General features: G+C 44.1%; 2 protein-coding genes across 10 annotated transcripts in view; one reads left to right on the top strand and one right to left on the bottom strand.

The window, feature by feature from the left end:
- LOC118180687 (inositol polyphosphate-5-phosphatase A-like) overlaps positions 1–4,866 on the bottom strand; it is a 205,971-nt gene extending 201,105 nt beyond the window's left edge. The window contains exons 1-2 of the mRNA XM_085817993.1: positions 4,814–4,866; positions 3,237–3,317 (exon numbers count right to left, since the gene is read on the bottom strand). The gene's annotated coding sequence lies outside the window, so the exon portion shown is untranslated. The remainder of the gene's footprint in view (positions 1–3,236; positions 3,318–4,813) is intronic.
- The window catches only part of LOC146996649 (transcription factor unc-3-like), a 96,843-nt gene that overhangs the window by 40,525 nt on the left and 30,929 nt on the right, over positions 1–25,389 (top strand). The window lies entirely within an intron of this gene.

Genomic DNA, 25,389 nt, shown 5'->3' with positions numbered 1-25,389 from the left:
AAAAATGTAATTTTCAGACCATGGAATCGGTTTCTGGAAAATGGATATGTTTGAGAAATTCGGGACAAGGTCGTGTTATCGTTTTAAAATAAAAACCGGGAGCTTTACCTGCATTTCCTTTAAAAATATAAAAATATATCTCTATTTTAGAGAAATAAAGTGGTCAGAAGGAATGTTTTGTATACGGAGATATTTGGTTGATGTACTGCAAACATTTTATCAGGCAATACAAGGAAATAAATAATTAATTGTATTACAGTGATTATTAATTTTAAATACATTTTCCAGAAATCTATCAAAATAAAAATTGAAATTTTCCGAAAAATCTTGTTTGGAGACCATTTGGCGCCCCCTTGCGAGCGGCGCCCGGGGCATCATACATTCCCTTGCACCGCCCCCTCGCTACGCCACTGGATTTTCACCGTCGATTTATTGTTGATTTTTCATACAGGTTGAGCACATCTATGTTGTTGTTATTATTGCTGTTATTCTGACTTATCTCACTTCTCTGGCAGTAATATCAGAACAAGCTGACAAAATTCATCGTGGCAAAGAGCGCAAGTCATAGTGTCACTTGTATTGTGTTAAAGGCTATTCCTTTGGCAATAGCCTTTAACACAATACAAGTGACACTATGACTTTGCTCAGTTCTGCCTCCGATTGGGCAGGAACGGGTCTGAGAGCCTTCTACCAGCAACCTCTCTAAAAGACATATTTAAAGTGTCCCATGTCACACAGACACTATACATTTACAAACATCCATGCCTTCGAAACAGCAGTCAGCGTCGCAAATCACAATTCCGGTTGGGCAATGCACGTGTATAAAAAGTAATCTATGCCACTGTATGATGAAACAATTTTAGATTATTTGATGTCTTCTTTAACAAATTGTATCGGTTGCGTTAGATGGAAAAAGTTTTATTACGAATCTACAAAATTGCTTCATAATTTTGCAATACTATGTTCGTAATTTTGCGAGAGTTTTATTTTCCTGTTTTATCTGTCGTAAAACGAGAGAAAGAGCTTTTTAACCTCCTTGAAAAGCAGATTAAGCTCACTTAAAGCCTTTTCAAATTCTTTTCTGGCGATTAAACGCAAATTATTTCCACTTTAATCGTAGCACTTTTGGTAAGAGATGCTTTCAGCTATAAGTACATTGACGAGCCAAAACATTATGACCATCCCCACGTTTTTCAATGAACTTCTCTGGATGACGCAGGTGCTTGAATTTGAATGGTATATCTCGCTTACTTGCGAGTAATGGGCTCTAAGCGAATTTGACAGAGGGCATATTGTGATTGTCGAAGATTCGGAACGAGTATCTCCGAATCTGCACGACTTGGTAGGTTGTTTACGATGAGCCATTGTTAGTGCGTATGCATAGTTGATAAATGAAGGCGAAACCAGCAGTAGACGTCAATGTGTTGGATAAAAAAAAAAGGTCTTCTAAGACTTTCACTCTTTCGACGCCAGGCAGTGGCTCAGCTTACACTTTAATACCACATAATTTCAAGTACATGTGTGTCGGAAGACACAGTTCAGCGGATATTACTAGACGGCGCAACAGACGTCCCACTCGTCTGTTGATTAAGCGTCATTGCCAACTACGCTTACAATAGGACCGGGAATAACAAGATTAGACAATGGATAAGTGGAAGACAGCTGCCTGTCACGATTTCTCATTTATCATGTCGATGCTCTAGTCAGGATATGCCGTCTTCCAGGCGTGCATTCGCTGCCCCCTTCCCTGTACAGCAGGTCATACACAGGCGGGTGGTAGTAGCGAGTATTATGCTTTGGGGGACGTTCTTAGGGACGGCTCTGAGACCCTTAATTGATAGAACAGACCATGAAAAATGAGGGCTCTCTGAACATAATTGCTGATCAGTTGCAGCCTTACCTGTTTGGAGCTTATGTGCGATTAAATTGAATATATTTGCCTTAATTAGGGTTGTAAGTACTGTTTTACTTCTCTTTTAGTATTTTGCTAAGTGATTTTATGATATTGATTGTCCTCATCAACTTTTTAAGGCAGATTGCATGACTGAATTCGCCGGCAGTGCTTTACTTCGCTAATGCATTCTCATTAGAATGGATGAATTTAAGCCTTGACTTTACCTTTTCTATATTTTCGGCTTCGGGTAAGCGCTGTGATTGCATCCTAATTGACTTAATTACCGAAAATGGCCTTGGACATAAAACTGTACTATCTGATAAAAATCCTATGTAATATGCCAGTATTGAAAGAAACAATCAATCTGATAAGAAAAAGCTGCGACTTGTTTCTAAAATGAGGCGTAAAAGGTTACCAGCGAGAATATTCCATTTGGAATAGGTTGTACCATTATTGGCGACTTTATCGCTTGCGCCGGCATAACGGAAAAGTACCGAAAAGGTTTATAAGACTTGTTTGATACAACAATAGCTTTTGCTAATGTAAACAATTATATTATTTTGAACATTACTTCATCAGATCCTCTCACTCATTTTAATATCACTAGGAGAAGATATAATAACTAATTGAAATGAAAAGGCAATAATCTTGAAAAGTAATAAGTAAATGTCATTAGTTTAACTTTCTAACTATTGAGTTTGATGTATATGAATTTATCTATGAATCATTTCAGAATTATCATGTTTAAATTAGTATATATTTCGACAATTTTGAAAGTATGCCTGACAAGTTTTCTTAGAAGGGGAAATAAATAAATAAAAATAACCCGTCGAATTAGGTTTTCTCCCGCAATAGAAGGGAGGGGAAGCTGTTTTTTAATTGTGCATTCTATTATCTGTTAATAAAATAAGTTAATTTTTTAAATATGATAGGCGCTGCCACAAATATAAGGCAATATTGCTTAATTTTCATATTATAAAATAAAAATGCATCAAACATTTAGGTTTTATGGCTTACATATAAAAAAGTCGTTTTGTTTCAGTTGAAATAAAAATGTTTAGACATGTACGAATTTTACTATTTAATTAAGTCTGAAAAAAACATGCCTTACATTTTTTAAAAATAAATACTGTTTTTTTAATTTTCTTATTTGCATTAAAAGAAATAAACATTTGATGTACATATTATATATTGGCATATACGTATATTTGTCAGTAAATACATATTTAGCATAAAATAAATACATGTATATAGCATATAAAGTCAACTGAATATCTGGAATTTTCAAAAATCCGGACTAGGTATAGTTTTTAATTTAAAACAGAGTAGAAAATAAAATTACCTTTTAGGACATTAACAGCATCTTCGGGAACTTCTTGCAGTTATAAAAATCTGATAATTTTGAACTATCATGTAATGCCTCCTGAAAAAAAAAGTATTTTATTGTGCTACAATTTAAAAGAAAGACAAGGGGCAGATAAATTTGACAATTTGCTGTGGCACAAGTATTAGGAATATGGAACCTATGCAGAATGGACAAGGTTTTTTTTTTTTAGTCCAAAGGGACAATTCTCCCAGAAGGACTGTTAATTTCGTTTTGGCATTTTGCATATATTTTGCATTTTGCATATTCCCGATATGTTTCATTTCAAATTGCTGCCACCAAACATTATATTTAAAGAAATTAAATAATGAAGAATCTGCATGAATGTATGTATGTTTCTCGTATTGCAATAAAACAACGGTACCTAGAGCCAACAAAATTTGAATAAGGTAATCTTCCATAGAATATGGGCATGTGGAAGCCCTAATTGGAATTTGAAATTGGTTTTATTATTTGCTTTATTATTTAATATTTTCTAATACTTCAACGAATTTTTGATTAACAAAGTAAACGATTTCAAAGCGAGCAATGGCAAGACTGTACGAGTAAAAAAAAAAAAAAAAAAAAAAAAAAATCTCCAGCTCGCGAGAGTATTGGAAATTCTAAAGATATGTTCATTTTAAAATTATTTTGCGATATTGCTGTTGAATGTTTTTATGGTTTAACTGCGAAGAACATGATATTTTATAAATAAAGGTAACACACAAAATGTTAAAAAAACGCCCCTTTGGACGTAATTTAAAATCTGAAGCTTTCAGTCTTTTTTAAAGAATGCAAGATTTTTTTAAAATCGTAAACGGAAAGCCGTCTTAGCAGCTTTATTGGCCTCCCGGACTTCTGAATGTTCAAGAGGCCTTAGCTACACCTACACTCTCGAGAATAACAACATATTTGCAAAAATATAAGTTTTAGAATGTTGATATGACCCAGGTAGTGCTAGTATTTATATTTTGGAAAAATTCAGCTTTGCAACAGTAAGTGAATTTTATTGTCACAAACTATAAGCAGAATTTATAAAAAATGAAAGTTAAAAATCTATTAAAAACTACTAGAAGCTGAAAACGATATGACTTTAATAGGAAATTCAGTAAAGTATACGGTTTTTATTTCTTCCAATACTACCAGATAATTTACACACTTGTGTTATTAAAAAAAATCAAAACTTTAGTATGCATTTTTTTTTCCACCGCTGTTCTTCCTATTTAAAATAGGAATGCATGCAAAACTAAATTTAAATAATTAAATTCGATAGCTTTGTGTAAATTGTTCAAAAATAAAAATAATGTTAAGAATTATTTACAAAAAGTACCATCCATACGTACAGCTTTCATTGTGTTAGCATTACGTAATAAATAAAACTACGTTACAGCATTACACTCTTAAAGCAAATTTACAGACACCTAAAAAAAAAGAGCAAACTAAAACTACTTTTTATTACATACTTAAATTTTGACACATAAACTAACTATAATTTATAATAATTAAGATATTTATATTAAGAAATAATTGTATATATATTTTAAAAGCGAACTTACTTTTGGCAAAGGAGCTGTATCCATTGTTACGACTGTCCTCGCTTGAAATGGCGCTTAGCCAAAGAACGTTCTTTGGCTTAGCAAACTTGTTTGGTCAGTCTGGGTGGACAATGACAAGACAGGAGGTCGTCCTGCTCCTTCAATTCACTCCCTTCCCCAAGGTTATTATTGCAAGTGGGAAACATGTTCTGCTACCAAGACAGTAAATTTGCGTTGTTTGACACGAAACGGAGCGAAAACTGCTGTCACCATGGAGGTAGGAAGTAAGATGGAGTCGCCCTAAACAAGTTTCTCCGTACCCTGCTCTGAAGCACCGGCGATCCCTACGTGGTGACCAAAACATTGGGTCATTTACCATTGAGTTCTATGGGATTTGACGCGTTCGGGTGTAAATATTTTGTAATTACGTCGCAAATATACATATAAATGTATATATTTTCTTTTTCTACAACACTTCAGAGTCCTAAGTATGTGAAAACAACATATTTTTAAACAACATTTCATTCTGAACGGAATTAAATGCTATACTTTTCACAGGACAGTTTTCTCAGAATGGTTTAATTTGAATGAAATATTTTCACAAGTTTTCGTTAATTACATTAAAAAAATTAAGGTAATTCGATTTTAAACGGTTAAGGTACAAAAATTAAGATCAAAGTTTATTGTATTATTAATATTAAAATTATGCATTATTTATAGAGCTTCTTCTTAAAATACTTTCTTAAATATGACATTATTTTTTGGCTTCTTTTAAATCGAAAAATGTAAGTCATTTTATAATTAATGCTCTATTCGGTTCATTTTAAATTAGAGAATTATTAGGAATTAGCGAAAATTAAATAGGTATTAAATAGTATTTGACTTTCTCTGAACATTTCTGAAAGGGAATAAAATAAGTGTTTTTTTTAAGTATTATTTAAAACTTGTAACTGAGTTATTATAAAATGTAAAGGGAATAATTCTTTTAATTATACTTATCAGATTTTTTTTTTTTTTTTTTTTTTTTTTTTTTTTTTTTTACCCTTTATTTCAACAATACATATTCCAAAACTCTTTATTACGTTCTTAAGTGCGCATCTCATAGCATTTGCTTTACAATACCTTTTAACAGATTGCTTTCCAATACGAACAATTCTTGCTTAAATAGTTTTATAACGTATTTGTCAACAGGATTTCAATTTATGTTTACAATTCAATATTAAGGTTATTATATATTTAGATAACATTTATAATCATTATAAATTAGATACATTTAATCATTAAATTTCTTCACAGTACTTTCACAGTTGTTTATAAGTGAATAAATTCTTCATTTCAAATACATTTATAAATAATTAAATGAATATTTAAGTATTTTGTCAAAGGCAGATACATGCTTTTTGCAAGCACATGCATAAATACCCATACATATTTCCTATTTATCATTTCCGGCATGTGCAAATCTTTAATTTCTGTGCATTCACTATATTTTTCGTGTAAAGTAATTTACACTAATTTAGCATACACCCGAAAGTTTTACATAAAAAATACATATGAATATAATTTGAATGAAAATTATAAGTATTATTTTTAATACCCACTCAGAGGTCAGTTTTTCTTCAAAATTCCTCCACGATGGCATCTCTCTCTTTAGGCAGATAGCCCTTGCATGTGTTACTCTATTTAATAAAAACTTAATCTGACCTATGTGCCTTATTACAAATATTTTAACATACATAATTTTATATTTACATTTAGTCATCAAGTTTCAAACTTTTCAAATCTTCTAGAAAATAAATTTTGGCAGATCTCTTTTAGCAATTTTCTTAAAATCTATATTTTTGTAGTGCAACTGCTTAGAATTTTATAAAACAAATTCATAATCAAAATCGCTGTTGTTAGTTATCGAAAAATAACCAAGATGTGATTTTTGCGTAAATGTCAGTAAACTATACAAATTGCTATTATCCATCACACTATGAATGTTTCTTTCATGCGAGAGTGTCCCTTTTTCGATTTCTATGGAACTGTCGTGTGTCGAAATACTATCAGAATCTTGTCAAACGAGCTTCTGAATGTAAACAAAGAACACCCCGTCTGGTGACCCAAGCTTCAAAGCAGTGCTTCACTTCTAGCGCGGAATGGCCCCTCCTCCCTTTCCTACCTCCATGGCTGTCACCCTCCAAATCCCACCCTGCGAGATTTATAGTGTAAGAATTTAGAAATGTTGAAAATATGTGCCCAACTACAAAGTCTTCCAAAGCTAAGAAAGAAAATTTAAATATTATTAGCCTTGAAGGAATTAAAATTTATCCTTTAATGCACGAATAAAGTGCTATTCAAATTCTTTAAAAAATGTCTCAAAATTATTTTCTACAAATAAGAAACCACTCTTTACTAAGTGTAGTATTTTATTAGCAATTTATAAAAATACGTTAGAATTGTGCTGCTCTTGATCTGAACACAATGTAAATTAAGCCAGCCTGGCTAAAATAATGTGGCTAAATGCCTGTAAAGAGTCTCTTGTTGGTTTAAGTCTTGGGGAACTTACATACGACAGTATAAACTTCTCCGGCTTTGTCCAGGTTTCGATAGAGAATACTCACCGGGATAGATTCAAATGTCTCTTACCTTTTCTTACTCTACGGCAATTTTTTTAAGACGAACAGTATTTTAAAAGTGCCCCCATGTCCCATATATGACATTTATGCCTTCCCTACAGCAATCCACGTAATGATATTTATACCTTTCCTAGTAGGTGTCAATACGATGGCCAATTTTTATTATATGTGGTTATAGCATATATATATATAAGAAAATCTGCTGATATCTGAGTCACTACTATAGCTATCGTCACCAAAGTTTTTACAATTCTTTTCTGGGTCCTGAAAAAGGTCTACGTCTACTTTAAAAAAAAAATCTGATGTGTACACCACATGACTTCCTTGTACGGAATATTAAATTATACGCATTTTTCTTGACTTTTATTTAAGCTTATTAGATTGAATTAAACCTACTTCGCGGACAGCGCATAAACCACAATAGAATAAATGCATTCTTTAAAATTCACTTTGTTTACCATAGCGACACTCTGGCGCTAGGTTTACTTAACAGAATTATATTTCATTCATATTATAACTCAGAATGCACATAATGTATATCATTTAAAGAATTATCTAATCGTTGCCACATGTTCTATTCAAATACTATAATAAAGCTAGACTTATGTATAAAAGAAATTAAGCAAACAAAACAAAAAAGAAACAGCTTTTCACAGACGATTGAGTATTTCTCATTTAATTAATTCGGTTCTCACTTTGCGAGAAGGCAAAAATACATAAAAATTCAGAATATCTATATTAAAAATTACGAAGTAAATCTTGAACACTTATTTCCTCGAAGAAACTCCAGAAAGGATTAAGCATGATTTAATTCGCAATAATAAATGAAGGCGTTATCTTTGTTGTTGCGAAGCTTAGTCTCTCTAGATTGGCAACAAATCCACTAGTCTCCCGTTTCAAATGTAAACATCAATGGCCGCCATTAAAAAAGGCTTAGCGGCAATTAAACAACTTTAAAAAATAACAATGGTTATTTTTCAGTTTATAAAATATATATATTGCCATTTGTGCAGCATATTGGTTATTTGTATTAAATATACACACCTAAAAATATTAGATTAAAAATTGGTTACCATTTTTATTATCAAAATTTAAATTATCATACTTTAATTCTAAAATTTAGTGCGAAATTTGGGCCTGTTTAGTAGAGATCAGTTTCCTTATTATTTCACTTAGTTTTAATCGCAAATGAGGATCTACTTTTAATTTTATTTTATATTTATTTTTCAAAATTTTGTTCACGCAAATAGATTGTGTAAAAAAAGTAATAAAATTTAATAGCTTTATTTGAAATGCCTTTAAGTTATTTTTTCGTTTGAGCCAAATATTAACAAGTGTTATTTATGAAATCTTCAGTTAGGAAATATATATATCAAGTGTTCTTTTTTGTCACGAGATTTTTTAATTTATACTTAAAAGTCCTTTGTTTCTTTGTGTACCACCTATTTTGCTCTTGCGTACCACCAGTTGAGAGTAGAGAAACGTGTTTCAGAAAGTAATTTTTTTTTTTTTTTGCATTTTTGTAAATGCGATGTTTTGTTTGGAAGAATTATTGGTAACTTCTATTCTTTCAAAATTCAATACAATTTTAAGTTGTTTGAACAATCTTTATTACATTATCGTGCAAACGGTAAATGCGCTGTTCTTACGACACTTGCAATTAACACATTGCATTTCATAAGTATATTCTTACAGAAAATTTAAAATTATATACTATTTAAGCTATAAAATTTAGATTTCTTATAAAAAATAAGTTATATAATTTAAAGCCAGCAACTGTAAATAGTAACAATGATTATATAAAGCACTATAAAATAAAGCTTAAATATTTTGTAGATATAAAATAATTTAATAAAATAACTTTTCATTGTAAATGTTATTCAACACCATAGACAAAATATTTGTGCGTGATAGACATTTAAAGGTAAGAGATCACTAAGGAAACAAATTTGATAAGCAATGGTCTTTAAAAATAAAATCAATACCTGGAGGACAAAAACAGTAAAATGCCGTGCAATATGAGGTCAGTTTACTGTCCATTTTCTCCGGGTTTTTATGCGTTTTTACTTAAACCTTTTATTTGAGACACCTTTTCACACTTTCCAGATTGCAGTGAGAAGCATTTCTTTTTCTTCGATTTCAATAATAAGTAAACTTACACCACAAAACTTATTCTTACCTTGGACATTTGACCTTAGATCTCTTACCTTTAAATGTCTAAGTTCAAAGTCTCTAAGGTCCAACGTCAGACGTCTAAAGAAGTCTAAGGTCAGAAGTCTAAGGTCCAACGTCAGACGTCTAAGGTCCAACATCAGACATCTAAGGTAAGAAGTGTGAGAGTGTGTGTGAGTGTGTGTGAGAGGGTGTGTGTGTGAGAGTGTGTGAGAGTGTTTGAGGGTGTGAGGGTGTGTGTGTGAGGGTGAGGAAGTGTGTGTGAGGGTGTGTGTGTAAGGGTATGTGTGTGAGTGTGTGTGTGTGTGAGAGTGTGTGAGTGAGGGTGTGTGTGTGAGTGTGTGAGAGTGTGTGAGGGTGTGTGTGAGGGTGTGTGTGAGGGTGAGTGTGAGGGTGAGTGTGAGTGTGTGTGAGAGTGTGAGTGTGTGTGAGAGTGAGAGTGTATGAGTGTGTGAGAGGGTGTGTATGTGAGGGTGTTTTGTGAGGGTGTGTGCGAGGGTGTGAGAGTGTGAGAGAGTGTGTGAGTTGAGTGTGTGAGGGTGTGTGTGGGAGGGTGTCTGTGGGAGGGTGTGTGAGTGTGTGTGTGGGTGATGGAATGTGGTGAGGGGGTGTGTGTGTGAGGGTGTGTCTGTGAGGATGTGTGTGTGAGGGTGTTGCATGAGGGTGTGTGTGTGTGAGGCTGTTGTGTGAGAGTGTTTGAGAGTGTGTGAGAGTGTGTGTGTGTGAGGGTGTGTAAGATTGAGAGTGTGAGGGTGTGTGGGTGAGGGAGTGTGTGTGAGAGTTTGAGTAAGGGTGTGCATGTGTGAGGGTGGGTGTGTGTGAGTGTGTGTGAGAGGATGTGTGTCTGTGAGAGCGTGTGAGAGTGTGTGTGTGAGGTTGTGTGTGTGAGAGAGTGTGTGAGGGTGTGTGAGGATGTGTGTGTGAGGGTGTGAGTGTGTGTGTGTGTGTGAGGATGTGTGTGTGAGAGTGTGTGTGTGAGGGTGTGTGAGAGAGTGTGAGAGGGTGTGTGGGAGAGGGAGTGTGTGTGTGGGTGTGTCTGTGAGAGTGTTTGAGAGTGTGTGAGTGTGTGTGAGAGTGTGTTAGTGTGTGGGTGAGGGTGTGTCTGTGAGGGTGCGTGTGATTGTGTGTGAGTGTGTGTGAGGGTGTGTGAGTGAGGGTGTGTGTGTGAGGGTGTGTGTCTGTGCGAGTGTGTGTTAGTGTGTGAGTGTATGTGAGAGTGTGTGTGGGTGAGGGAGTGTGTGTGAGGGTGTGTGTGTGAGAGAGTGTGTGTGAGTGTATGTATTTGTGTGAGTGTGTGTGAGAGTGAGCATGTGAGGGTGACTGTGAGAGTGTGTGAGATTGTGTGTGAGGGTGAGGGTGAGTGTGAGGGTGAGTGTGTGAGTGTGTGTGAGTGTGAGTGTTGGATTGTGTGAGGGTGGGTCTGTGGGTGAGGTTGTGTGTGTGTGTGTGAGTGTGTGAGAATGTGTGAGTGTGTGTGAGGGTGTGTGTGTGAGAGTGTGTGGGTGAGGGAGTGTGTGAGAGTTTGTGAGTGTGTGTGAGAGTGTGTGAGTGTGTGTGAGAGTGAGTGTGAGTGTGTGTGTGTGAGGGTGTGAGAGAGTTTGAGTGAGGGTGTGTGTGTGAGGGTGTGTGTCTGTGTGTGAGAGTACGTGAGTGTGCTTGAGTGTATGTGTGTGTGTGTGTGAGGGTGTGTGTCTGTGTGTGATAGTACGTGAGTGTGCTTGAGTGTATGTGTGTGTGTGTGTGAGTGTTTGAGAGTGTGTGAGAGTGTGTGAGGGGGTGTGGGTGAGGATGTGTGTCTGTGAGAGTGTGCGAGTGTGTGTGAGGATGTGTGAGGGTATGTGTGAGTGAGTGTGTGTGGGAGTGTGAGAGAGTGTGAGTATGTGTGTGTGAGTGTGTGTGAGGGTGTGTGTGTGTGAGTGTGTCAGAGAGTTTGAGTGAGGGTGTGTGTGTGTGGGGTGTATGTGTGAGAGATTGTGTGTGAGGGTGTGAGGGTGTGTGGGTGAGGGTGTGTGAGTGTGTGATGGTGTGTGTGTGAGTGTATGAGAGTGTGTGAGTGTGTGTGAGAGTGTGTGAGCATGTGTGTGAGGGTGACTGTGAGAGTGTGTGAGATTGTGTGTGAGGGTGAGTGAGAGTGTGTGAGTATGCCTGAGTGTGTGTGAGAGTGTGAGAGAGTGTGAAAGTGTGAAAGTGTGTGAGACTGTGAGAGTGTGTGTGTGAGGGTGTGAGTGTGAGAGTGTGTGAGTATGTGTGTGTGAGAATTTGTGTGTGAGAGTGTGTGTGTGGGTGATGGAATGTGGTGAGGGAGTGTGTGTGAGGATGTGTGGGTGAGGGTGTGTGGGTGAGGTTGTGTGTGTGAGGGTGCGTGTGATTGTGTGTGAGTGTGTGTGAGGGTGTGTGAGTGAGGGTGTGTGTGTGAGGATATGTGTGTGAGAGTGTGTGTGAGGGTGTGAGAGGGTGTGTGAGGGTGTGTGTGAGAGTGTGTGTGAGGGTGTGAGTGTGTGTGTGTCTGTGAGTGTGAGGGTGTGTGTGTGTGAGTGTGTGAGGGTGTGTGTGAGCGTGTGAGGGAGTGTGTTTGAGAGTATGTGAGTGTGTGTGAGCGTGTGAGGGAGTGTGTTTGAGAGTATGTGAGGGTGTGTGAGAGTGTGAGTGTGTGTGTGTGAGAATGTGTGTGTGAGTGTGTGAGAGAGTTTGAGTGAGGGTGTGTGTGTGAGGGTGTGTGTCTGTGTGTGAGAGTAAGTGAGTGTGTTTGAGTGTATGTGTGTGTGTGTGAGAGTGAGAGTGTGTGAGAGTGTGTGAGGGGGTGTGTGTGAGGGTGTGTGGGTGAGGGAGTGTGTGTGAGGGTGTGTGAGAGTTTGAGTGAGGATGTGTGTGTGAGGGTGCGGATGTGTGTCTGTGAGAATGTTTGAGAGTGTGTGAGAATGTGTGAGTGTGTGTGAGAGTGTGTGTGGGAGTGTGAGAGAGTGTGAGTATGTGTGAGTGAGTGTGTGTGTGACTGTGAGAGGGTGTGTGTGAGTGTATGGGTGCGTGTGAGAGTGTGTGAGTGTGTGTGAGGGTGAGTGTGTGTGTGTGAGGATGTGTGTGTGAGGGTGTGTGTGGGTGTGCGTGAGTGTGTGTGAGGGTGTGTGTGTTTGAGGGTGTGTGAGAGAGGGTGTATGTGTGAGAGTTTGAGGGTGTGTGTGTGAGTGTATGAGAGTGTGTGAGATTGTGTGTGAGGGTGAGTGAGAGTGTGTGTGTATGCCTGAGTGTGTGTGTGAGAGTGTGAGAGAGTGTGAAAGTGTGAAAGTGTGTGAGACTGTGAGAGTGTGTGTGTGAGGGTGTGTGGCTGTGGGAGTGTCTGATAGGGTGTGTCTGTGAGATTGTGTGTGTGTGTGAGGGTGTTGAGGGTGAGAGTGAGAGTGTGTGAGTATGTGTGAGTGAGAGTGTGTGTGTGAGGGAGTGTGAGTGTGTGTGAGGGTGTGTGGGTGAGGGTGTGTGGCTGAGGGAGTGTCTGTGAGGGTGTGTGTGTGATAGTGTTTGAGAGTGTATGTGTGTGTGGGGGGGGTGTGTGAGGGTGTTGAGGGTGAGAGTGTGAGAGTGTGTGAGTGACAGTGTGTGTGTGAGGGTGTGTGAGGGAGTGTGAAAGTGTGTGAGGGTGTGTGTGTGTGAGAGTGTGTGAGTATGTGTGAGTGAGTAAGTGTGTGTGTGTGACTGTGATGGTGTGTGTGAGTGTGAGTGAGGGTGTTGTGTGAGGATGTGAGGAGGGTGTGTGAGGGTGTGTGTGAGGGTGTGAGAGAGTGTGTGGGTGAGGGAGTGTGGGTGAGGATGTGTGTGTGAGGGTGTTGTGTGAGAGTGTTTGAGAGTGTGTGTGTGAGGGTGTGTGAGAGTTTGAGTGAGGATGTGTGTGTGAGGGTGTGTGTGTGAGAGTTTGAGTAAGGGTGTGTGTGTGTGTGAGTGTGAGGGTGTGTGTGTGTGACTGTGAGGGTGTGTGAGTTTGTGTGTGAGGTTGTGTGAGGGAGGGTGTGTGAGGTTGTGTGTGTGAGGGTGTATGTGTGAGAGTTTGTGTGTGAGGGTGTGAGAGTGTGAAAGTGTGTGAGACTGTGAGAGTGTGAGGGTGTGTGGGTGAGGGTGTGTGGCTGTGGGAGTGTCTGTGAGGGTGTGTCTGTGAGATTGTGTGTGTGTGTGAGGGTGCGTGAGACTGTGTGAGAGTGTGTGACTGTGAGGGTGTGTGTGAGAGAGTTTTTGAGAGTGAGAGTGTGTGTGAGTGTCTGTCAGGGTGTGTGTGTGTGTGATAGTGTTTGAGAGTGTATGTGTGTGTGGGGGGGTGTTTGTGAGGGTGTGTGTGTGAGGGTGTTGAGGGTGAGAGTGTGTAAGTGTGTGAGTGACGGTGTGTGTATGAGGGAGTGTGAAAGTGTGTGAGGGTGTGTGAGGGAGTGTGAGAGTGTGTGAGGGTGTGAGGGTGTTTGTGTGTGTGTGAGGGTGTGTGTGTGAGAGAGTGTGTGTACGTGAGGGTGTTGTGTGAGGAGGGTGTGTGAGGGTGTGAGAAAGTGTGTGAGTTTGAGTGTGTGAGTGTGTGGGTGAGGGAGTGTGTCTGTGAGGATGTGTGTGTGAGGGTGTCTGTGAGGATGTGTGTGTGTGAGGGTGTCTGTGAGGGTGTTGCATGAGGGTGTGTGTGTGAGGGTGTTGTGTGAGAGTGTGTGTGTGAGGGTGTGTAAGAGTGAGAGTGAGGATGTGTGTGTGAGTGTTTGAGTAAGGTTGTGTGTGTGAGTGTGTGTATGTGAGAGTGTGTGTGAGAGTGTGTGAGTGTGGGTGAGGGTGTGTGAGAATGCGTGAGTGTGTGTGAGGGTGTGTGGGTGAGGGTGTGTCTGTGAGGGTGTGTGTGTGAGTTTGAGTGAGGGTGTGTGTGTGTGGGTGTCTGAGAGTGTGTAAGTGTGTGAGGGTGTGTGGGTGAGGATGTGTGTGAGGGTGTGTGGGTGAGGATGTGTGTGAGGGTGTGTGTGTGAGGGTATTGTGTGAGGGTGTGTGGGTGAGGGAGTGTGTGTGATGGTGTGTGAGAGTTTGAGTGAGGATGTGTGTGTGAGAGTTTGAATAAGGGTGTGTGTGTGAGTGTGTGGATGTGTGTCTGTGAGAGGGTGTGAGGGGGTGTGTGTGAGTGTGTGTGGGTGAGGGAGTGTGTGTGAGGGTGTGTGAGAGTTTGAGTGAGGATGTGTGTGTGAGGGTGTGTGTGAGTGTGTGTGAGAGTGGGTGTGTGAGGTTGTGTGAGGGTGTGTTTGTGAGGGTGTGTGTGAGTGTGTGTGAGGGTGTGTGTGAGGGTGTGTGGGTGAGGGTGTGTCTGTGAGGGTGTGAGAGTGTGTTAGTGTGTGTGTGAGAGTGTGTGTGTGAGAGTGTGTGTGTCTGTGAGTGTGTGAGGGTGTGTGTGTGAGAGTGTGTGTGTCTGTGAGTGTGTGAGGGTGTGTGTGTGTGAGGGTGTGTGTGTGTGAGGGTGTGTGAGGGTGTGAGAGAGTGTGTGAGTGTGTCGGAGAGTTTGAGTGAGGGTGTGTGTGTGAGAGTGTATGTGGGAGAGTGTGTGAGAGGGTGTGTGTCTGTGAGAGTGTGCAAGTGTGTGTGTGAGTACGTGAGTGTGTTAGAGTGTGTGAGCATGTGAGGGTGTGTGTGAGAGTGTGTGAGGGTGTGTGTGTGAGGGTGTGTGTGTGAGGGTGTGTGTGAGTGTGTGAGAATGTGTGTGAGATTGTGTGTGTGTGAGCAGGTGTGTGTAAGGGTGTGTGAGTGTGTTTGAGAGAGTGTGAGAGTTTGTGTGAAAGTGTGTGTGAAAGTGAAAGTGTGTGGATGTGCGTTTGTGAGAGTGTGCGAGTGTGTGTGAGGGTGTGTGTGAGTGTATGTGAGAGTGTGTGTGAGGGTGTGTCTGTGAGGATGTGTGAGAATGTTTGAGAGTGTGTGAGAATGTGTGAGTTTGTGTGGGAGTGTGAGTGTGTGTGAGAGTGTATGTGGGAGTGTGAGAGAGTGTGAGTATGTGTGAGTGAGTGTGTGTGTGTGACTGTTAGAGTGTGTGAGGGTGTGTGGGTGAAGGTGTGTCTGTGATGGTGTGTGTGTGGGTGAGGGAGTGTCTGTGAGGGTGTGTGTGTGTGATAGTGTTTGAGAGTGTGTGGGTGTGTGCGAGAGTGTGTGAGGGAGTGTGGGTGTGTGAGTGTGTTTGAGAGTGTGTGGGTGTGTGCGAGAGTGTGTGGGTGAGGATGTGTGTGAGGGGGTGTGTGTGAGTGTGTGTGGGTGAGGGAGTGTGTGTGAGGGTGTGTGAGAGAGGGTTTGTGTGAGGGTGTATGAGTGTGTGTGAGGGTGTGAGGGTGTGTGGGTGAGGGTGTGTCTGTGAGGGAGTGTGTGAGAGGGTGTGTGTGAGAGTGTTTGAGAGTGTGAGTGTGTGTGAGTGTGTGTGAGGGTGTGTGTGTGAGGGTGTGTGTGTGAGAGTGTGTGTGAGGGTGAGTGTGTGTGAGTGTGTGTGTGAGAGTGTGTGGGTGAGGGAGTGTGTGAGAGTATGTGAGTGTGTGTGAGAGTGTGTTTGAGAGTATGTGAGGGTGTGTGAGGGTGTGTGTGTGTGTGTGAGGGTGTGTGTGTGAGTGTGTGTCTGTGTGTGAGAGTAAGTGAGTGTGTTTGAGTGTATGTGTGTGTGTGAGAGAGTGTTTGAGAGTGTGTGAGATTGAGTGAGGGTATGTGTGTGAGAGTGTGTGGGTGAGGGAGTGTCTGTGAGGGTGTGTGTGTGAGGGTGTGTGAGAGTTTGTGTGAGGGTGTGTGTGTGAGGGTGTGTGTGAGTGTAAGAGTGAGAGTGTGTGAGGGTGTGAGGGTGTGTGTGTGAGTGTATGTGAGAGTGTGTGTGAGTGCATGTGTAAGTGTGTGTGAGGGTGTGTGGGTGAGGGTGTGTGTGTGAGAATATGTGAGTGTGTGTGAGAGTGTGTGTGGGAGTGTGAGTGAGTGTCTGTGTGACTGTGAGAGGGTGTGTGGGAGTGTGAGTGATTGTCTGTGTGACTGTGAGAGGGTGTGTGTGAGTGTATGTGAGAGTGTGTGAGGGTGTGTGTGTGAGGGTGTGTGTGTGTGTGTGAGCGTGAGGGTGTGTGTGAGTGTGTGTGAGGGTGTGTGGGTGAGGATGTGTGTGAGGGTGTGTGTGTGAGGGTGTTGTGTGAGGGTGAGGATGTGTGTGTGAGAGTTTGAATAAGGGTGTGTGTGTGAGTGTGTGGATGTGTGTCTGTGAGAGTGTGTGAGTGTGTGTGGGTGAGGGAGTGTGTGTGAGAGTGGGTGTGTGAGGTTGTGTGAGGGTGTGTTTGTGAGGGTGTGTGTGAGTGTGTGTGAGGGTGTGAGAGTGAGGGTGTATGAGTGTGTGTGAGGGTGTGAGGGTGTGTCTGTGAGGGTGTGTGTGTGAGGGTGTGTGTGTGTGAGAGTGTGTTAGTGTGTATGTGAGAGTGTGTGAGTGTGTGTGTCTGTGAGTGTGGGAGTGTGTGAGGGTGTGTGAGGGTGTGTGTGTGTGAGGGTGTGTGTGTGTGTGATGGTGTGTGTGTTTGAGGGTGTGTGTGTGAGGGTGTGTGAGGGTGTGAGAGAGTGTGTGAGTTTCTGAGTCTGTGAGGGTGTGTGAGAGTTTGAGTGAGAGTGTGTGTGAGGGTGTGTGAGAGTGTGTGAGTGTGTCGGAGAGTTTGAGTGAGGGTGTGTGTGTGAGAGTGTATGTGTGAGAGTGTGTGAGAGGGTGTGTGTCTGTGAGAGTGTGCAAGTGTGTGTGTGAGTACGTGAGTGTGTTAGAGTGTGTGAGTGTATGTGAGAGTGTGTGAGCATGTGAGGGTGTGTGTGAGAGTGTGTGAGGGTGTGTGTGTGAGGGTGTGTGTGTGAGGGTGTGTGTGAGTATGTGAGAGTGTGAGTGTGTGAGAATGTGTGTGAGATTGTGTGTGTGTGAGCAGGTGTGTGTGAGGGTGTGTGAGTGTGTTTGAGAGAGTGTGAGAGTTTGTGTGAAAGTGTGTGTGAAAGTGAAAGTGTGTGGATGTGCGTTTGTGAGAGTGTGCGAGTGTGTGTGAGGGTGTGTCTGTGATGGTGTGTGTGTGGGTGAGGGAGTGTCTGTGAGGGTGTGTGTGTGATAGTGTTTGAGAGTGTGTGGGTGTGTGCGAGAGTGTGTGAGGGAGTGTGGGTGTGTGAGTGTGTGTGAGGGTGTGTGGGTGAGGATGTGTGTGAGGGGGTGTGTGTGAGTGTGTGTGGGTGAGGGAGTGTGTGTGAGGGTGTGTGAGAGTTTGAGTGAGGATGTGTGTGTGAGGGTGTGTGTGAGTGTGTGTGAGAGTGGGTGTGTGAGGGTGTGTGTGTGTGAGGGTGTGTGTGTGTGAGGGTGTGTGTGAGTGTGTGTGAGGGTGTGAGAGTGAGGGTGTATGAGTGTGTGTGAGGGTGTGAGGGTGTGTGGGTGAGGGTGTGTGTGTGAGGGGGTGTGTGTGAGAGTGTGTGTGAGGGTGAGTGTGTGTGAGTGTGTGTGTGAGAGTGTGTGGGTGAGGGAGTGTGTGAGAGTATGTGAGTGTGTGTGAGAGTTTGAGTGAGGGTGCGTGTGAGAGTGTGAGTGTGTGAGGGTGTGTGTGAGAGTGTGTTTGAGAGTATGTGAGTGTGTGTGAGGGTGTGTGTGAGGGTGTGTGTGTGAGGGTGTGTGAGAGTTTGTGTGAGGGTGTGTGTGTGAGTGTATGTGAGAGTGTGTGTGAGTGCATGTGTAAGTGTGTGTGAGGGTGTGTGGGTGAGGGTGTGTGTGTGAGAATATGTGAGTGTGTGTGAGAGTGTGTGTGGGAGTGTGAGTGAGTGTCTGTGTGACTGTGAGAGGTTGTGTGGGAGTGTGAGTGATTGTCTGTGTGTGAGGGTGTGTGTGTGTGTGTGAGCGTGAGGGTGTGTGTGAGTGTGTGTGAGGGTGTGTGAGGGTGAGTATGTGTGTGTGAGGGTGTGTGGGTGAGGATGTGTGTGAGGGTGTGTGTGTGTGAGGGTGTTGTGTGAGGGTGTCTGTGAGAGTGTGTGAGAGTGTGAGAGTTTGAGTGAGGGTGTGTGTGTGAGTGTGTGTGTGTCTGTGAGTGTGGGAGTGTGTGAGGGTGTGTGTGAGTGTGTGTGAGGGTGTGTGTGAGTGTGTGTGAGTGTGTGTGAGGGTGTGTGTGAGTGTGTGTGAGGGTGTGTGTGTGTGAGGGTGTGTGTGTGTGATGGTGTGTGTGTTTGAGGGTGTGTGTGTGTGAGGGTGTGTGAGGGTGTGAGAGAGTGTGTGAGTTTCTGAGTGTGTGAGGGTGTGTGAGAGTTTGAGTGAGAGTGTGTGTGAGGGTGTGTGAGAGTGTGTGAGTGTGTCGGAGAGTTTGAGTGAGGGTGTGTGTGTGAGAGTGTATGTGTGAGAGTGTGTGAGAGGGTGTGTGTCTGTGAGAGTGTGCAAGTGTGTGTGTGAGTACGTGAGTGTGTTAGAGTGTGTGAGTGTATGTGAGAGTGTGTGAGCATGTGAGGGTGTGTGTGAGAGTGTGTGAGAATGTGTGAGTGTGTCTGTGAGGGTGTGTGTGTGTGAGAGTGTGTGAGGGTGTGTGTGAGTATGTGAGAGTGTGAGTGTGTGAGAATGTGTGAGAGTTTGTGTGAAAGTGTGTGTGAAAGTGAAAGTGTGTGGATGTGCGTTTGTGAGAGTGTGCGAGTGTGTGTGAGGGTGTGTGTGAGGGTGTGTGTGAGTGTATGTGAGAGTGTGTGTGAGGGTGTGTCTGTGAGGATGTGTGAGAATGTTTGAGAATGTGTGAGTGTGTGTGGGAGTGTGAGTGTGTGTGAGAGTGTATGTGGGAGTGTGAGAGAGTGTGAGTATGTGTGAGTGAGTGTGTGTGTGACTGTTAGAGTGTGTGAGGGTGTGTGTGTGATAGTGTTTGAGAGTGTGTGGGTGTGTGAGTGAGGGTGTGAGAGTGTGTGTGTGAGGGTGTGTGTGAGGGTGTGTGTGTGAGAGTGTGTGGGTGAGGGATTGTGTGAGGGTGTGTGTGTGAGAGTTTGAGTGAGGGTGTCTGAGAGGGTGTGTGTGTGTGTGTGTGAGGGTGTGTGAGAGTGTGTAAGTGTGTGAGTGTGTAAGAGTGAGAGTGTGTGAGGGTGTGTGGGTGAGGATGTGTGTGAGGGTGTTGGTGTGAGTGTGTGTGTGTCTGTGTGAGGGTGTGTGTGTTTGAGAGTGTGTGAGTGTGTTTGAGAGTGTGTGAGAGTGTGTGAGTGTGTGTGAGGGTGTGTGTGTGAGTGTGTGTGAGGGTGTGTGTGTGGATGTGTGAGGGTGTGAGAGAGTGTGTGAGTGTGTGAGTGTGTGAGGGTGTGTGTGAGAGTGTGTTTGAGAGTATGTGAGTGTGTGTGAGGGTGTGTGTGTGTGTGTGAGGGTGTGTGTGTGAGTGTGTGTCTGTGTGTGAGAGTAAGTGAGTGTGTTTGAGTGTATGTGTGTGTGTGTGAGAGTGTTTGAGAGTGTGTGAGATTGAGTGAGGGTATGTGTGTGAGAGTGTGTGGGTGAGGGAGTGTCTGTGAGGGTGTGTGAGGGTGTGTGAGAGTTTGTGTGTGAGTGTGTAAGAGTGAGAGTGTGTGAGGGTGTGAGGGTGTGTGTGTGAGTGTATGTGAGAGTGTGTGTGAGTGCATGTGTGAGTGTGTGTGAGGGTGTGTGGGTGAGGGTGTGTGTGTGAGAATATGTGAGTGTGTGTCTGTGTGACTGTGAGAGGGTGTGTGGGAGTGTGAGTGAGTGTCTGTGTGACTGTGAGAGGGTGTGTGTGAGTGTATGTGAGAGTGTGTGAGGGTGTGTGTGTGAGGGTGTGTGAGGGTGTGTGTGAGGGTGTGTGAGGGTGAGTATGTGTGTGTGAGGGTGTGTGTGTGAGGGTGTTGTGTGAGGGTGTCTGTGAGAGTGTGTGAGAGTGTGTGTGTCTGTGAGTGTGGGAGTGTGTGAGGGTGTGTGTGAGAGTGTGTGAGTGTGTGTGAGGGTGTGTGTGAGAGTGTGTGTGAGGGTGTGTGTGAGTGTGTGTGAGTGTGTGTGAGGGTGTGTGTGAGTGTGTGTGAGGGTGTGTGTGTGTGTGAGGGTGTGTGTGTGTGTGATGGTGTGTGTGTTTGAGGGTGTGTGTGTGTGAGGGTGTGAGAGAGTGTGTGAGTTTCTGAGTGTGTGAGGGTGTGTGAGAGTGTGTGTGAGGGTGTGTGAGAGTGTGTGAGTGTGTCGGAGAGTTTGAGTGAGGGTGTGTGTGTGAGAGTGTATGTGTGAGAGTGTGTGAGAGGGTGTGTGTCTGTGAGAGTGTGCAAGTGTGTGTGTGAGTACGTGAGTGTGTTAGAGTGTGTGAGTGTATGTGAGAGTGTGTGAGCATGTGAGGGTGTGTGTGAGAGTGTGTGAGAATGTGTGAGTGTGTCTGTGAGGGTGTGTGTGTGTGAGAGTGTGTGAGGGTGTGTGTGAGGGTGTGTGTGAGTATGTGAGAGTGTGAGTGTGTGAGAATGTGTGAGAGTTTGTGTGAAAGTGTGTGTGAAAGTGAAAGTGTGTGGATGTGCGTTTGTGAGAGTGTGCGAGTGTGTGTGAGGGTGTGTGTGAGGGTGTGTGTGAGTGTATGTGAGAGTGTGTGTGAGGGTGTGTCTGTGAGGATGTGTGAGAATGTTTGAGAGTGTGTGAGAATGTGTGAGTGTGTGTGGGAGTGTGAGTGTGTGTGAGAGTGTATGTGGGAGTGTGAGAGAGTGTGAGTATGTGTGAGTGAGTGTGTGTGTGACTGTTAGAGTGTGTGAGGGTGTGTGTGTGATAGTGTTTGAGAGTGTGTGGGTGTGTGCGAGAGTGTGTGAGGGTGTGTGAGAGTGTGTGAGTGTGGGTGTGTGAGTGAGGGTGTGAGAGTGTGTGTGTGAGGGTGTGTGTGAGGGTGTGTGTGTGAGAGTGTGTGGGTGAGGGATTGTGTGAGGGTGTGTGTGTGAGAGTTTGAGTGAGGGTGTCTGAGAGGGTGTGTGTGTGTGTGTGAGGGTGTGTGAGAGTGTGTAAGTGTGTGAGTGTGTAAGAGTGAGAGTGTGTGAGGGTGTGTGTGAGGGTGTTGGTGTGAGTGTGTGTGTGTCTGTGTGAGGGTGTGTGTGTGAGAGTGTGTGAGGGTGTGTGTGAGTGTGTTTGAGAGTGTGTGAGAGTGTGTGAGTGTGTGTGAGCATGTGAGGGTGTGTGTGAGTGTGTGTGAGGGTGTGTGTGTGAGTGTGTGTGAGGGTGTGTGTGTGGATGTGTGAGGGTGTGAGAGAGTGTGTGAGTGTGTGAGTGTGTGAGGGTGTGTGTGAGAGTGTGTTTGAGAGTATGTGAGTGTGTGTGAGGGTGTGTGTGTGTGTGTGAGGGTGTGTGTGTGAGTGTGTGTCTGTGTGTGAGAGTAAGTGAGTGTGTTTGAGTGTATGTGTGTGTGTGTGAGAGTGTTTGAGAGTGTGTGAGATTGAGTGAGGGTATGTGTGTGAGAGTGTGTGGGTGAGGGAGTGTCTGTGAGGGTGTGTGTGTGAGGGTGTGTGTGAGTGTGTAAGAGTGAGAGTGTGTGAGGGTGTGAGGGTGTGTGTGTGAGTGTATGTGAGAGTGTGTGTGAGTGCATGTGTGAGTGTGTGTGAGGGTGTGTGGGTGAGGGTGTGTGTGTGAGAATATGTGAGTGTGTGTGGGAGTGTGAGTGAGTGTCTGTGTGACTGTGAGAGGGTGTGTGGGAGTGTGAGTGAGTGTCTGTGTGACTGTGAGAGGGTGTGTGTGAGTGTATGTGAGAGTGTGTGAGGGTGTGTGTGTGAGGGTGTGTGTGTGAGGGTGTGTGAGGGTGTGTGTGAGGGTGTGTGAGGGTGAGTATGTGTGTGTGAGGGTGTGTGTGTGAGGGTGTTGTGTGAGGGTGTCTGTGAGAGTGTGTGAGAGTGTGTGTGTCTGTGAGTGTGGGAGTGTGTGAGGGTGTGTGTGAGAGTGTGTGAGTGTGTGTGAGGGTGTGTGTGAGTGTGTGTGAGGGTGTGTGTGAGGGTGTGTGTGTGTGAGGGTGTGTGTGTGTGTGAGGGTGTGTGTGTGTGTGATGGTGTGTGTGTTTGAGGGTGTGTGTGTGTGAGAGTGTGTGAGAATGTGTGAGTGTGTCTGTGAGGGTGTGTGTGTGTGTGAGTGTGTGAGGGTGTGTGTGAGGGTGTGTGTGAGTATGTGAGAGTGTGAGTGTGTGAGAATGTGTGAGAGTTTGTGTGAAAGTGTGTGTGAAAGTGAAAGTGTGTGGATGTGCGTTTGTGAGAGTGTGCGAGTGTGTGTGAGGGTGTGTGTGAGGGTGTGTGTGAGTGTATGTGAGAGTGTGTGTGAGGGTGTGTCTGTGAGGATGTGTGAGAATGTTTGAGAGTGTGTGAGAATGTGTGAGTGTGTGTGGGAGTGTGAGTGTGTGTGGGAGTGTGAGAGAGTGTGAGTATGTGTGAGTGAGTGTGTGACTGTTAGAGTGTGTGAGGTTGTGTGGGTGTGTGCGAGAGTGTGTGAGGGTGTGTGAGAGTGTGTGAGTGTGGGTGTGTGAGTGAGGGTGTGAGTGTGTGTGTGAGGGTGTGTGTGAGGGTGTGTGTGTGAGAGTGTGTGGGTGAGGGTGTCTGAGAGGGTGTGTGTGTGTGTGTGAGGGTGTGTGAGAGTGTGTAAGTGTGTGAGTGTGTAAGAGTGAGAGTGTGTGAGGGTGTGTGGGTGAGGATGTGTGTGAGGGTGTTGGTGTGAGTGTGTCTGTGTGAGGGTGTGTGTGTGAGAGTGTGTGAGGGTGTGTGAGAGTGTGTGTGAGGGTGTGTGTGAGTGTGTGTGAGGGTGTGTGTGAGGGTGTGTGAGAGTTTGTGAGAGTTTGAGTGAGGGGGTGTGTGTGAGAGTGTGTGTGTGTGAGAGTGTGTGCGAGAGTTGAAGTGTGTGTGAGTGTGTGTGAGTGTGTGAGTGAGGGTGTGTGTGAGTGTGTAAGGGTGTGTGGGTGAGGGTATGTGTGAGGGTGTATGTGTGAGGGTGTGCGTGTGAGGGTGTGTGAGAGTGTGTGAGTGTGTGTGATAAAGTGTGAGACTGTGTGTGTGAGTGTGTGTTTGTGTGTGGGTGTGTGTGGGGGGGTGTGAGTGGGTGTGTGAGTGTGTGTGAGGGTGTGTGTGAGGGTGTGTGAGAGTTTGTGAGAGTTTGAGTGAGGGGGTGTGTGTGAGGGTGTTGTGTGAGGGTGTGTGTGTGAGAGGGTGTGAGGGTGTGTGTGAGAGGTTGTGAGTGTGAGTGTGTGTGAGAGTGTGTGAGTGTGTGTGAGTGTGTGTGAGTGTGTGTGAGAGTGTGAGTGAGGGTGTGTGAGAGTGTGTGTGTGAGAGGGTGTGTGAAAGTGTGTGTGAAAGTGAAAGTGTGTGGATGTGCGTTTGTGAGAGTGTGCGAGTGTGTGTGAGGATGTGTGAGGGTGTGTGTGAGGGTGTGTGTGAGTGTATGTGAGAATGTGTGAGTGTGTGTGTGAGTGTGAGTGTGTGTGAGAGTGTATGTGGGAGTGTGAGAGAGTGTGAGTATGTGTGAGTGAGTGTGTGTGTGACTGTGAGAGTGTGAGAGTTTGAGTGAGGGTGTGTGTGGGTGTGTGAGAATGAGAGTGTGAGAGCGTGTGAGAGTGTGTGAGTGAGTGTGTGAGTGTGTGTGTGAGAGTGTGTGCGGGTGTGTGTGAGTTTGAGTGAGGGTGTGTGTGTGAGTTTGAGTGAGGGTGTGTGTGTGGGTGAGGGTGTGTGGGTGAGGGAGTGTGGGTGAGGGGGTGTGTGTGTGAACGTGTTTGAGAGTGTGTGTGAGATTGTGTGATTTTGAGTGAGGGTGTGTGTGTCAGGGTGTGTGGGTGAGGGAGTGTGGGGGAGGGAGTGTGTGTGAGGGTGTGTGTGAGAGTGTTTGAGAGTGTGAGTGTGTGTGAGTGTGTGTGAGGGTGTGTGAGGGTGTGTGTGTGAGTGTGTGTGAGTGTGTGTGAGAGTGTGTAAGTGTGTGAGTGAGAGTGTATGAGTGTGTGTGAGAGGGTGTGTGAAGGTGTTGTGTGAGGATGTGTGAGGGTGTGAGATAGTGTGAGTTTCTGAGTGTGTGAGGGTGTGTGAGAGTGTGAGAGTTTGAGTGAGGGTGTGTGTGTGAGGGTGTGTGAAAGTGTGTGAGTGTGTCGGAGAGTTTGAGTGAGGGTGTGTGGGTGAGGGTGTATGTGTGAATGTGTGTGAGAGTGTGTGTGAGGGTGTGAATGTGAGGGTGTGTGAGTGTGTGTGAGAGTGTGTGAGTGAGGGTGTGTGTGTGAGGGTGTGTGGGTGAGGGAGTGTGGGTGAGGGTGTGTGGGTGTGTGGGTGAGGGAGTGTGTGTGAGGGGGTGTGTGTGTGAGAGTGTTTGAGAGTGTGTGTGAGATTGTGTGATTTTGAGTGAGGGTGTGTGTGTGAGAGTGTGTGGGTGAGGGAGTGTGTGTGAGAGTGTTTGAGAGTGTGAGTGTGTGTGAGGATGTGTGAGGGTGTGAGAGAGTGTGTGAGTTTCTGAGTGTGTGAGGGTGTGTGAGAGTGTGAGAGTTTGAGTGAGGGTGTGTGTGTGAGGGTGTGTGTGTGAGGGTGTGTGAGTGAGGGTGTTGTGTGAGGGTGTGTGTGTGAGAGTGTGTGAGTTTGAGTGAGGGTGTGTGTGTGTGAGGTTGTGTGAGAGTGTGTGGGTGAGGGTGTGTGTGTGAGGGAGTGTGTGTGTGTGAGAGTGTGTGCGAGAGTTGAAGTGTGTGTGAGTGTGTGAGAGTGTGTGAGTGAGGGTGTGTGTGAGTGTGTGAGGGTGTGCGTGTGAGGGTGTGTGAGAGTGTGTGAGTGTGTGTGATAAAGTGTGAGACTGTGTGTTTGTGTGTGGGTGTGTGTGTGGGGGGTGTGAGTGGGTGTGTGTGTGTGTGTGAGAGTTTGAGTGAGGGTGTGTGA

The sequence above is a fragment of the Stegodyphus dumicola genome, chromosome 6, assembly GCF_044657685.1.
Source record: "Stegodyphus dumicola isolate Sdum_Otavi_A_Nest chromosome 6, ASM4465768v1".
Classification (NCBI taxonomy): domain Eukaryota; kingdom Metazoa; phylum Arthropoda; class Arachnida; order Araneae; family Eresidae; genus Stegodyphus; species Stegodyphus dumicola.
Note: the sequence above shows the minus strand (reverse complement) of the source record. Positions and strands in the feature narration are given on the sequence as shown.